The 11,985-nt window shown below is 51.7% G+C and overlaps 1 pseudogene across 1 annotated transcript in view; it reads right to left on the bottom strand.

The window, feature by feature from the left end:
* Positions 1-862: 862 nt before the first annotated feature.
* LOC310891824 (olfactory receptor 14C36-like) overlaps positions 863-11,985 on the bottom strand; it is a 60,712-nt pseudogene continuing 49,589 nt past the window's right edge. Inside the window, exon 2 of the transcript in view lies at positions 863-2,004. The product of the transcript in view is annotated as an olfactory receptor 14C36-like (transcript). The remainder of the gene's footprint in view (positions 2,005-11,985) is intronic.

Here is an 11,985-nt window from a genome sequence, read left to right as displayed (position 1 = left end):
GCTGTTCCCAGTTGAACCGGTTTGTGTGTGCTCAGCTGTATCCGTGTGTGCACGTTTGTGTGTGTGTACAAGACGGTGTGTTTATGTACACACATGGGCGTATTTGCTTGTTAGCGCAAGAGTGTTGGGTACTCTGGGGCAATTTCTCCTGGTTGCTGATGCAACAAGAAGCTGGGCTGGATCTTAGGACTGAGGGACCTTTCCTGATGGCCTGAGGGGATGGTATATGGAGCATCAGGATGTTCTCAGTAGGCTCTCTTTTCCCATGGGGCTTGCAGAGGCTTCCAGCCATGCAGAGATCCAAGGATGTTGCAAGGATCCAAGGGCTTGCTCTTTCTGTGATCACAGCTTCACTCCAGTCCTTCAAGTGTACATGAGCTGAGAAGCCTCGTCCGGTGGTGACTTTTGAGGTAAGGGCCAACAGATAGCTTGGGGGAAACTGTCTCAAGGATGCGTGCTGGCCCTGGGAACTGAAGGACAGAAGCAAACAGACACAGCTGCACAGGGTGAGAAGTAGACCCAGCTGGGTTGGGATCACTGCTGCCAAACCCTCTCACTGGGTTCCATGGTTGTGGCAGGTGCTCGGAAAGACTAGGGAACATTTCAAGGACACCAGAGGTTTCCAGCTGTCTTTCTAGATCCACCTGATGGTAATTCCTCGGAGATGACAGCAATTCCTCTCCATACTCCCCACCTTGTGCGTGATGGTCCCCCACTGAATCCCCCAGGCATTGCAGAGTCCTTGTGTGCCTGTGGACATCTAAGTTTGGCACTCTCCCTATGGAGACTTCATCTTGGGGGAAGTGATCTCTCACTTTGTGGGGCTCCAGTCACTGACCACTCTGGGCACATGCTACTCAGGGAGAACACCTGGGCTCTTCAGGCAGCTCCCCATTAATTTCCTGGAGGATGTCCTCTGCCCTGACAGTTGTGGGACAGTCACGGCTGTGTACCTCAGTGACTGTTCACCATTTCTGCTGTCATCAGACACCAACAGGTTACTCCTAAATCCTACCCTCGGTCTCTCACAGCTCACAAAATGAGCTTTTTCTTTCCCTTATCCGTGGAGCAACAGGCTTTTCGGGGAGCAGCTGCTCAGCCCTGGTCTTGGCACCAGCTTTGAAAGAAGAACCAAGTCTTCAAGAAGAGCACTGGGGAGATGCAATTTTATTAGGCAGATGCTATCACAGAGTTTACTCTGGCCTGCTGTTATACACATATTATAAAGCCTCAAGAGTAAACAGAACAGTTTCATTCCGCAGTAGATGGCCGATGAATAAAGAAACATATTTCTAAGAAATTAGTAAATGCAAATGATACTGAGGATAAAAACTTCAATAATGATAAACAAGGAGCAGGCCTGCAAGGGAAGTCGTTTGTGTAGATAGAGGGGAAATTTATCACTAATCAGAAATATCCATGCAATCACTTTCCTAACAGCACTCTTAAGCTCCTTGTTTCTCATGCTGTAGATGAGGGGGTTCAATGCTGGAGGTACAACCGAGTACAGAACTGCCACTACCAGGTCCAGAGATGGTGAGATGGAGGGGGACTTTAGGTAGGCAAATATGGTCATGCTGAGAAACAGGGAGACCACGGCCAGGTGAGGGAGGCACGTGGAAAAAGCTTTGAGCTGTCCCTGCTCAGAGGGCATCCTCAGTACAGCCCTGAAAATCTGCACATAGGACAGCACGATGAAAACAAAACACCCAGACGCTAAACAGAATCCAACCATAATTATCCAAACTTTCCTGAGGTAGGAGTTTGAGCAGGAGAGCTTGAGGACCTTTGGAACTTCACAGAAGAACTGGTCCACAGCATTGCCTTGGCAAAGTGTCAGAGAAAATGCATTAGCAGTGTGCAGCACAGCATGGAGAAAGCCACTGCCCCAGGCAGCTGCTGCCATCTGGGCACAAGCTCTGCTGCCCAGGAGGGTCCCGTAGTGCAGGGGCTTGCAGATGGCAACGTAGCGGTCGTAGGACATGACAGTGAGAAGATAATACTCTGCTGAAAACAAAAAGACCTGGGCAGCACATCCTGCATAGGAAATGGCCCTGGTGTCCCAGAGGCAATTGACCACGGCTTTGGGGAGAGTGGTGGAGATGCAGCCCAAGTCGAGGAGGGCGAGGTTGAGGAGGAAGAAGTACATGGGGGTGTGGAGGCAGTGGTCGCAGGCTACGGCGGTGAGGATGAGGCCGTTGCCCAGGAGGGCAGCCAGGTAGATGGCCAGGAAGAGCCCAGAGTGCAGGAGCTGCAGCTCCCGCGTGTCTGCGAATGGCAGGAGGAGGAACTCGCTGATGGAGCTGCTGTTGGACATCTGACGCCTGTTGGGTATGGAGATGTGTACATGTAGTAAAAGGCAATGAAAAGTTAGGACAGGTTTCTCTGAGTGAACCCTGTGCCATTTCTTGTAGACCTCCCCCTGCCATACTCAAATGCTTTTTGTTTCTCTGCTGGAATCTTTCATTTAGCTCCATGACACGAGCTTCATTTTTAAGGTTCAGTGTGCAATGAGGAGCAGGCGCCTCTGCTGCTGGTCTCGCGAGGGAATCAGTCCTGACCCAGTGCAGGGAGTACATAGGAACATAGCAGGAGGGCAAGGTTTTATTTTCAGATTTTGTCAGATGAAATCCCTTCTTACGCAAAAGAGCATAGAATCACAGAATGGCTCGGGTTGGAAGAGACCTTACAGATAATCCATTTCCAAACGCCTTGCCATGGGCAGGGATGCTACCCACTAGGTCAGGATGTCCAGGACCTCATCCAACCTGGTCCTGAACACCTCTAGGAATAGGACATTCACAGCCTATCTGGGCAATATGTTTCAGTACCTCGCCTCCCTCTGAGTGAAGAATTTCCTGCTAATCTCTAATCTAAATCTCCCCTCTTTTAGTTTAACAAATTTCCCCTGATCCTGTCATGATTTGATTGATCAAAAAAATAGCTCTCCATCTTTTTTATAAGACCCCTTTAAATATGGAAAAGCTGCAGTGAGGTCACCCTGATCAGCCCCAGCTCTCTCAGCCTTTCTTCGAAGGAGAGGTGCTCCAGCATGCTGATCATCTTCATGTCAGCATGTTAACATCTGCATTCCGGAGCTACATAATGTAGTTGGCAGAAAGGAGTTTTAGGGGCAATTTTTTATACACATTCTCTTCCCCCTCTTCATGCCCAAACAGTGTTCTCTAAAGTCAGAAATCCTGAGCATTTCTGCTGCACTCACAGGGAATGGTTGTGAGACCTGAGAGGCAAAGGGATTCCCTGTGGCTCAGAGCAGAGTGAGGGAGCTGGCTGGACTTGTCTCCAATGGCCCAGAGCTTTTGTAGATGGAGGGCAATCACATTTATGTTACCCTGAAAAGAAGCCAGATGCTGCTGAGACCAGATGAATCCACTGCCAATCTGTCAATGCCCAGCCTTTCTCAAGGTACCTGAACAAGGTCGCAGCACCACACCTCTAGTCAAGGACACCCATCATTCGTTTCACCAACCCGACAGTTGCATGTAGCATCTCTCTGCTTCTTCCCTGGGTTTCACATAACACAGAGATGCTATGGAAAAGATTTGCATCCTGCAGGACAGCTCACAGATTGAAAGGACACCCCAAGGAGATAACCAAATGGCCTAGTGATGGTCTTTCGTGAAGGGAAAGTCAACTCTCTCCCCAGCCTCAAAAACTGCATTGCCCACGACCCCCAGGCAGCTGACCCCCTCTGCAGTTGCAGCACAGGTGGAAATGGGCGCATGGCTGGAGAGATGCACCTCTGCTCTGCTGGAGCTCTGGCTGCAGAAGACATGCCCCATGCCTTGGACCCATGGGCGTGAGGGCAGAGGGTTTTCTGGGTGGGAGAGGAGGCAAGGGGGCATGCTCAGAGGAAGGGGTCTGCACTGAATGGAAATAATATGGAGTTTTCTGATGAATTCTCCCTCTGACAAGATTTCTGATTAACTTTCCCCTCATTCCTTGATCATATCCCTGATGCCTGAAGGTTTTATTTCTGGGAGTTGTTTCCCTGTCTCATGTCTTATTCCTGTTTCTGCTCACAGCCTCAACCAAATCTGTGTGCAGTAATCGTTGCCCTTCAGAAACCTGCCTGTATGCAAGAGACTGCCTAGGTGCATGTGCATCTTTGCAGGTGCAAAAGGACCTGTCAGAAAGCCCTGCTGGGTTCAGCAAAGTTGATGCTGTCACTTTCAGTATGAAGAGGAGAGGCTGAAGGTACATTTGGGGCAGCTCACAAACATACCGATCCTCAGAGTTACAGTTCAGGAGTCTCAGCAATGTGCTCAAACTCACAGCTCCTCTTCCACTTCTTCCTGCTTCCCCTCCTGTCCAGTAGAGTAGGCAATTGAAAAGAGGGCAGAAAATCCCTATTTTGACCTTGTTTGCTTAGAAAAAATTGCTTGGGAAATGCCCTTGTCGTACAATGGAGCTGTGAGCAGGCTGCCCCAGGCAGCAGCCTCCCGCCAGCAGCAGGACCCTGCCCTGCCGGGGGGGCTCCTTCCACCCGCAGCTTCTCCGCGCAGCGCCCTGGGCAGCTCCCCGGGCAGGCTGAGTGCTGAGCCTGGCAGGCGGCAGAGGCCCTGCCCCGGCACACAGCCCCTGGGGCACAGCAGGGACCCTGCTCTGCACCACAGCCCTGGGCACCCCTGCCTGCACCCGCGGCTTCTCCTTCCTCCAGGAGCTGCGGCTGCATTGCCCTCCAGCCAGAGACTTACCGGGGTCAGGGCTGGCAAGTGTTCTCCCCCAGTGAGCTCTGTGCATCCTGCCACTTCTGCCTGCCTTTACCCACTCTGTCTCTGCAGGCAGTGCCCCCAGCCCTGCTGCGCTGGGCAGAGGAGCTGCTCCTGGGCAGAGCTGGCTCTCTGCAGCGCTGCCCGCTTGCCAGGAGCTCCCCTTGGGCCCAGGAGCCCGGCCCAGCTCAGCAGCACAGGCCCAGCCCAAGGCCTCCCTTGCTCTGCCCCCCACCAGGCTCCCTGCCCATGGCCCTGGGGCTGCAGGGGAACCTGCTGGGAAACAGCCCAAAGGGATCCCTGGGGTTCCCTCCCTCACCTGGCACACACACTTCTTCACACCTGGGTCATTTCTCCTAGCAGAAAACCAATTTAAGTGTAACAATCTCATCTTGTTGTCCCAGTATCAGTTTGGACATGAAGTCGTGGTCAGGGACTGATCTCCTTCATCCCCACTTGAGGAAGGAATTCAGCAGAGTCAGTCGAGGCATCTCATGCTGCTTGTTATTCCTGGGGCTGGAAGGGGTCTCAGCTCCCTCCCATGTCTGCCGCAGACCCGCAGGAGCTGGGATTCCTCTGGCCTCAGTTCAGGTGTCCACAACATAGGCAGCTTAATGCGAATTACTGAGCCACGATAGCTCCTTAGTGGAGATGGAGGACAGGCAGGAGCTGTTCAGATGCAAACATCTGGTGAAATTTGTGGATGATCCCCTGGGAGTGTGGTGGAGGCATATGTCCTTTGGGTAACTGAAATGGCAGCAGATGCCACATGTAGGACAACTGAACCTGTCCCTACTCCTTTTGTGCAGGGCAGCCTGCAGAGGCTGTCAGCAGAGCAAAAGGAGTCATGTGTCACAGGGAGAGCTAAACCTATTCTGTTCTCTTTTAAATGTTCTGTTCTCTTTTAACTGTTCTGTTCTCTTTTAAATGTTCTCTTTTTCCTTTCTCTTCTACATGTCCCTTGGCTGTAATGGCTGTTGTGTCACGGACATCTCCACAGGGCCTCAGCTCTCACCAGCAAGGTCTCCCTGCCCTTTGTGCCTTGAGGCAGGACTCTGCAGGGGTACAACAGCTGGTGGGTGGGGACAAAATCAGTGGTTACTTTGCAAACTACACCCTTAACAGTTCATGGGACCTTAGGGCGTGCATCCACGGGTACAGGGAGAGTGTTCTGGCCTGGAGGTACTGGTTCCTTATGATCCCAGGAAGGGATCGGACAGCAGCATTCAGATACTGTAAGGGATCATTTAACTGCTCTTAGAGCTAAGACTGTAAGGAGAGAAGACTATAGATGACCTACTGAATCTGGTGTGACTTCATTCTAGACTCAGTACTCCACTGTTAGTTGCAGCTCTCCATTAGACATTTGCACTGACCCTATGGGATTATTAAAGGGTGAACAAATTTTGCTGATCAGTCCTTGGCTCTCCAGTTAATGAATCAGCATATATATGGTAATCAGGGAGTCTCGGATAGTGCCATATTGCCACTGGTGCACCATTTGGGTAGCTACTGGCACTTTGACCCTGAGCAACCCCACAACAGAAGGTTACCATGAGAGACTAGGCAAGGTAGAAAAGTGTTTAATGTGCATAAATCACCTCCAGCATGGCCAATTCCATCAGATACAGGCTCCCTCTCTCCCTGGTGGTCCATTTGCCTGGGTGACATGCAACATCTTCCTTGAAGGGATACCTTTCCTTTACACCTGACAGGAGTTGCCTCAAGAGAGTGAGGGTTTGTGCCCCCTTTCCAACTGCTTTGTTAATGCCCCCTTCCCTGGGGAGGGATCCCAGCTGCTTGGCATCCCTGCCCTCTAATTCCAGGCTACTGGCCCTGTTATCCCAGTATCAGATCAGCCGGGTGACAATGTGCTGGCCTAGATGATGGCTGAAATCTTTTTACACATCTCACAACTCCCCAAGGAACAGTGATCAGGTGCTTACTGATGATTTTATGTTATCTCACTCTTCATCCACCTGTTCCTCTGATGGCCCTGCTTGGGAGTAGCCTGCCTTGTCATCTTCTTCCTCCTTCCCTGTATGAGTAGGAGCTTCTTTCCTTGCTAAACAAGCTGATTTTATCTCTCTTGTTTCTTCTCATGTCTACGTATGACTGATACAGGCACAGGTTGGTTCTGTGGCCCAGTCGCAGGGATTGGAGTTGTGTAGATTGCAACTCAGTAAGCAAAGGCCAAGCCCCAGCACATTGCAGTGATTTCTGTCTCTTTGGAATTGCCAGGGTGATGACAGTCCTTTTTCAAGCATTCTGTGATTATTTTTTTAGGATTCTGCACTTGTTCATGGGTGAAGTAACAAAGCATTGCAGGTGCCTACAGTTCTAGGTGCCTGCCCATATCCTCCCACATTCCCTGCCACTCACAATTATCCTGCCTCAAGGCACATCACTGTGTGGCATTCTAGAAGTAGGTTACCCTAACCTTAAACAAAACCTGAAACACATTCAGGAGAAATAAGAATAAGTTGGTTTGAACATCCCAAGGATATTGAAAGTTTTGAAGAGCTATTGTAACTAGCCTGGAGGAGAAAGGGGGAGGTGAAGGAGAAATGGAGAGGGAAGAAGTAGGGAGAAGAAGTGTCCCCCCTCATCCCTCCCATAGATTGTCTCCCCGAGGAGAAAAGGTAAAGACTGTTAATTATGAATAGTTTCCGAGAGAAGGTTCCTCAAGTATGGAGGTGACAGCAATGCTGAGTACAACTACCAGATTAGTCTCATGACCAGCAATTTCATCATAACATGAGGCAGCGTCACCCAGTAGAGTAAACTAATAACCATAAACCAGCCCCCAGAAAGCCCCCAGCACAACAGGGAATACACCGAGTACGTAATGTGCTATCTAACAGAATTCTGAGGCGAAACACAACTACTACACCGAGATTAAAAAATAAATAAAAAAATACACCTTGTGGTCAGCAGCTATGAAGCAGACATAATGCTTGTAACCATTTTATTTTAACATGATCTGGTCATATCTGTTATTATCTCAACCCTTTGGGCCCCACGCAGGACCCATTCAGGAAGGAGGGCATCCCACAGGAGAGACCCAGAGAGGGCAGAGATGGATTGTCAAGGAGCGGTGGAGACAAGTGTCATGGACTGACTGCAATCCCCATTCCCCTGCACCACTCAGGGGAAGGAGTTACAAGGGGCTGGATGGGGGGAATGGTGTTTTTAGTTTGCTTGTGGTTCCTGCTGGTTGTAGTCCACTGGTAATAGGCAATACATTCTATTAATCTACCTATGCTAAGTCTGCCTTTCCCGTGATGATAATTGGTGCCCATGATGGTATTTGGTGGGTGACCTCGTGCTCTGCCTCAACCCCTGAGGTCTTTTCATCATATTTTCTCCCCCTTTTCCTCGTAGAATCATAGAATCATAGAATATCCCGAGTTGGAAGGGACCCATAAGGATCATCAGGTCCAACTCCTGGCACCGCACAGGTCTGCCCAAAAGTTTAGACCATGTGACTAAGTGCCCAGTCCAATCTCTTCTTAAATTCAGACAGGCTTGGTGCAGTGACTACTTCACTGGGGAGCCTGTTCCAGTGTGTGACCACCCTCTCGGTGAAGAACCTCTTCCTGATGTCCAGCCTAAACTTCCCCTGCCTCAGCTTCACACTGTTCCCACAGGTGCTGTAGGTTGGAAGTGAAAGAGCAGTTGCCGTGGAGTTCAACTGCGTAGCTGGATAACACCACCACAGTAATGGAGATGGAAAGGGTTCAGCACCAGGACTGTGGCCACCCAGGGATGGCATCTCAACACCCAGGACATGCTGTGCCAGCCTGGCTGCACAGAAGAGAAGGAACAGAGGTTCCCCTGAAGGAGAGCAGTAGAAGAGGAAGGCTTGATTTCCAACACAGGAATTTCTGGCACATCCCTGAGAGGCCTGTGGGAGCTGCAGGCCACACCAGTCTCTGGGACACCAGAGGTCTTTCCTCCCAGAGCCAGATTCCAAAGAGGCACCAGCTCCCAGGGAAACCTGGCCCTGGATTGTCCCCATCAGGAGAAGTCTGAGCCATGCCCAGAGGAGCCCTGGGGCTCAGGGCAGCCCTAGCATCAGGACCCAGGAATCCTGACTGCCACATTGTCCCCTCAGCCCAGAAGGACCCTCAGGCAGGGCTCTTGCAGCAGCCATCAGCCCTATCCAGCCTCCTCCCAAAGCCCTGGACATGAAGCTCTGGACAGCTGACAGCCCCTCGGCCACCCCTTGGGAAGGGGCTCCTGACACCCTCACCTTTGGGGGAGAGCTGCAGGAGCACTGGGAATGCAGAAGTCAGATCAGAGGTGATGGTCACACTCCAGCAACCCTCCATCTCACTTGCTGCTGGCCCTCAGCTCAGGACAAGGGATGCCCGCCCTGGCTCCTCAACCACAGCTCCTCTGCAAGGTGCCCCTGCTCCTCCGCCCGTCAGCGAGGGTCGCCCAGTGCAACCTTGCTGCCTGCTGCCCCCACTCCTGGCCACAGAAGGACAGCGGTGGGGAGCACCCAAGCAGTGCCCAGCAGGGACCAGGCCTTGCAGGGAAGTGCCGGCACTGGCGCTGCTCCAGTGAAGATATCCTGGTGATGCAGTGCATCCCTTTGTGACATCAGCACGTGTCATCTGAAGGCTTATGATGTCAGCAGCATGGAGACAGCACAGCTCAGGAGAGAGACGAGAGATTTCCTTTCTTGTCCTGAGAAACAGTCACCTCCCTTCTGCCCAGTTCTTTAGCAGCAGTTCCTGGCAAAGCCACCAGGAACATCTCCACATGGTGACAAAGGCCATAGAATAAAGGATTGGAGTGCTGGAGAAGTCCCCACTGTCTGCCTGCCCCAACACGCCTCTGCTCTGACCCTCTGACATCCCCCTCTGACATCAGCACGTGTCATTTGAAGGCCTATGAGGTCAGCAACAAGGAGATGGCGCAGGTCGGGAGAGAGACGAGAGATTTCCCTTCTTGTCCTGAGAAACTGTCACCTCCCTTCTGCCCTGTTCTTTTCCACAGGATCTTGACAAATCTACCAGGAACATCTCCAAATGGTGACAAAGGCCATTGGATATAGGAAGTGGAGCGCTGGAAAAGTCACCGCTGTGTTCCTGCCCCAACACACCTCTGATCTTGGAAGCCCTTCCAGGAAGGTGGGGTTTGAGGCCTGTCCTGGGGCTGGGCCTTTTTCAAGAAAAAGATGGGAGCAAAGGCACCTGGGATACAGCAGTCCCTCACCGCACCTGAACTTGGCTGAACAACAGCCAGCCTTTGCTGTTGTCCGAGTAGGATGTGTTATACGGAGGGAATTGCAGCCCCGCACATCCCACGGGGCTCTGTGCTTTGAGGAGGCCTCAGCACCATCCCCCTGTCTGCCATGCGGGAGGCAGAGGTGGTACACGAGGGAATGGCAAACATACCCTCAGCACGTCATGGTGAGGGAGAGGAGTAGGGCATGCGCTGCAGATGAAGAGGAGAGTGGGGAGAACCGTCTGGGACAGACGCAGCGTGCTCCTGAAGGCTGCCGCAGCCTCCCCGCGGCCCGTGGCCATGATTCCCCCCCCCGCCATCACCCCACCCCCACTCCCCCCCGGCTGTTTTCCAGGTCAGCGTGGATCATCCCACAGCCTCAACAGAACGTATGGGTGACCATGGCTAATGCCACAGGCCAGGATATTACGTGCCTGAGTCTTGCTGCACCGCAGCACCCCTTTTGCATCTGTCGGGTCGGAGCGCTGCTGAGACGGGAACGGCTAGCCCGCTTATGTGACCAAGCCATGGCCTGAGAGCCACGCTGCGAGGCCTGGAGCGACTCCTGGAATGGTTGGTTATCCAGAGCTGGGCAGACACCAAGCCTCCCGTCCCAAGAATTGAGCCTCCTGGGCTCGTTGCCAGCGACCTACTGCACATTTTTCACCTATACAGGGAAAAACAACTCAGTGTCATGGTGGGTGAATAGTACGGAACCTGGTTTGGCTAGTGCTCGAGCGTTAACCACCCTGAATCGCCTAGCGTGCTGACTAAGTAAATTTAGTGATGCCACTAGTGCTGCGCTACCTGGCTTGCTGCTTGACGTAAATATTAATAAGGCATGCTACGCTACAAAATAGAGCTGGGATTGATTTTTGTTACTTGTCCATGGTCATGATTGCGAGGACTTTGCAGGTATGTCTTATATGAACCTGAGTGATCATTCCCACTTGGTACACGTGAAGATACAGGAATTACAAGAATTAACCAAACAACTGAAGACAAATGATAGCAGGACCCCATTTGGAGACTGGACATGAGGGTGGCCGTGGCTACAAAACTACTGTTATTTGGTTGCTTATTATGTGTAATTTTTCCTGTGCATTGCATTCTGTCTTCCATGTCTATTGTCCCTGGTGCGGTCAGTAAGAGCTTGACTCAGCCCTGATCGGGCACTGCCATGTGCGGTGCCTTGGCAGCATGGCTGTGGGACCACGCGTGGGGCAGTGGGGCGATAAGGTCTCCCTTGAGCCTCCTAGGAGGAATGCAGGAACATTTACCGAGCAGCCAGGGATCAAGTTCAGAAAGCTAAGCCCCACCAGAATTGACTCTTGTCAGGAGCGTCAGGGGCAACAGGAAGGGCTTCTACAGGTATATTGGTGATAAAAGTAAGACTAGGGAAAACGTGGGCCCTCTGCTGAAGGAAATGGGAGACCTGGTTACGTGGTACATGGAGGAGGCTGGGGTAGTCAATGACTTTTTTGCTTCAGTCTTCACTGTCAAGTGCTCTAGCCACACTAGCCAATTCACAGAATACAAAGGAACAGACTGGGAGAATGAGGTACTGCAGAGCCTCCTGGGAACTATTCCAAGGCACGTGGAAAACAAAGAGGTGCTTGGTGACAGTCAGCGTGGCTCCAGTAAGGGCAGATCATGCCTGAAAAATCTGGTAGCCTTCTACAGCAGGGTTACAGCACTGGTGGATAGGGGAAGAGCAGCTGCCGTCATCTACCTGGACTTCTGCAAGGCATTTGACACTGTCCTGCATGACATCCTTGTCTCCAAATTGGAGAGTCGTGGATATGATGGATGAGCAACTCCATGGGCAAGGAATTGGCTGGATGGTTGCACTCAGAGAGTTGTGGTCAACGGCTTCATGCCCAAGTGGAGATCAGTGATGAGTCGTGTCCCTCAGGAGTCAGTATGGGGCCGGCACTATTTAATATATTTGTCAGCGACATGGACGGTAGATTGAGTGCACTCTCAGCACGTTTGCTGATGACTCTAAGCTGTG

This window comes from Anser anser (genome assembly GCF_964211835.1).
Source record: "Anser anser genome assembly, contig: HAP1_SCAFFOLD_54, whole genome shotgun sequence".
Classification (NCBI taxonomy): Eukaryota; Metazoa; Chordata; class Aves; order Anseriformes; family Anatidae; genus Anser; species Anser anser.
Note: the sequence above shows the minus strand (reverse complement) of the source record. Positions and strands in the feature narration are given on the sequence as shown.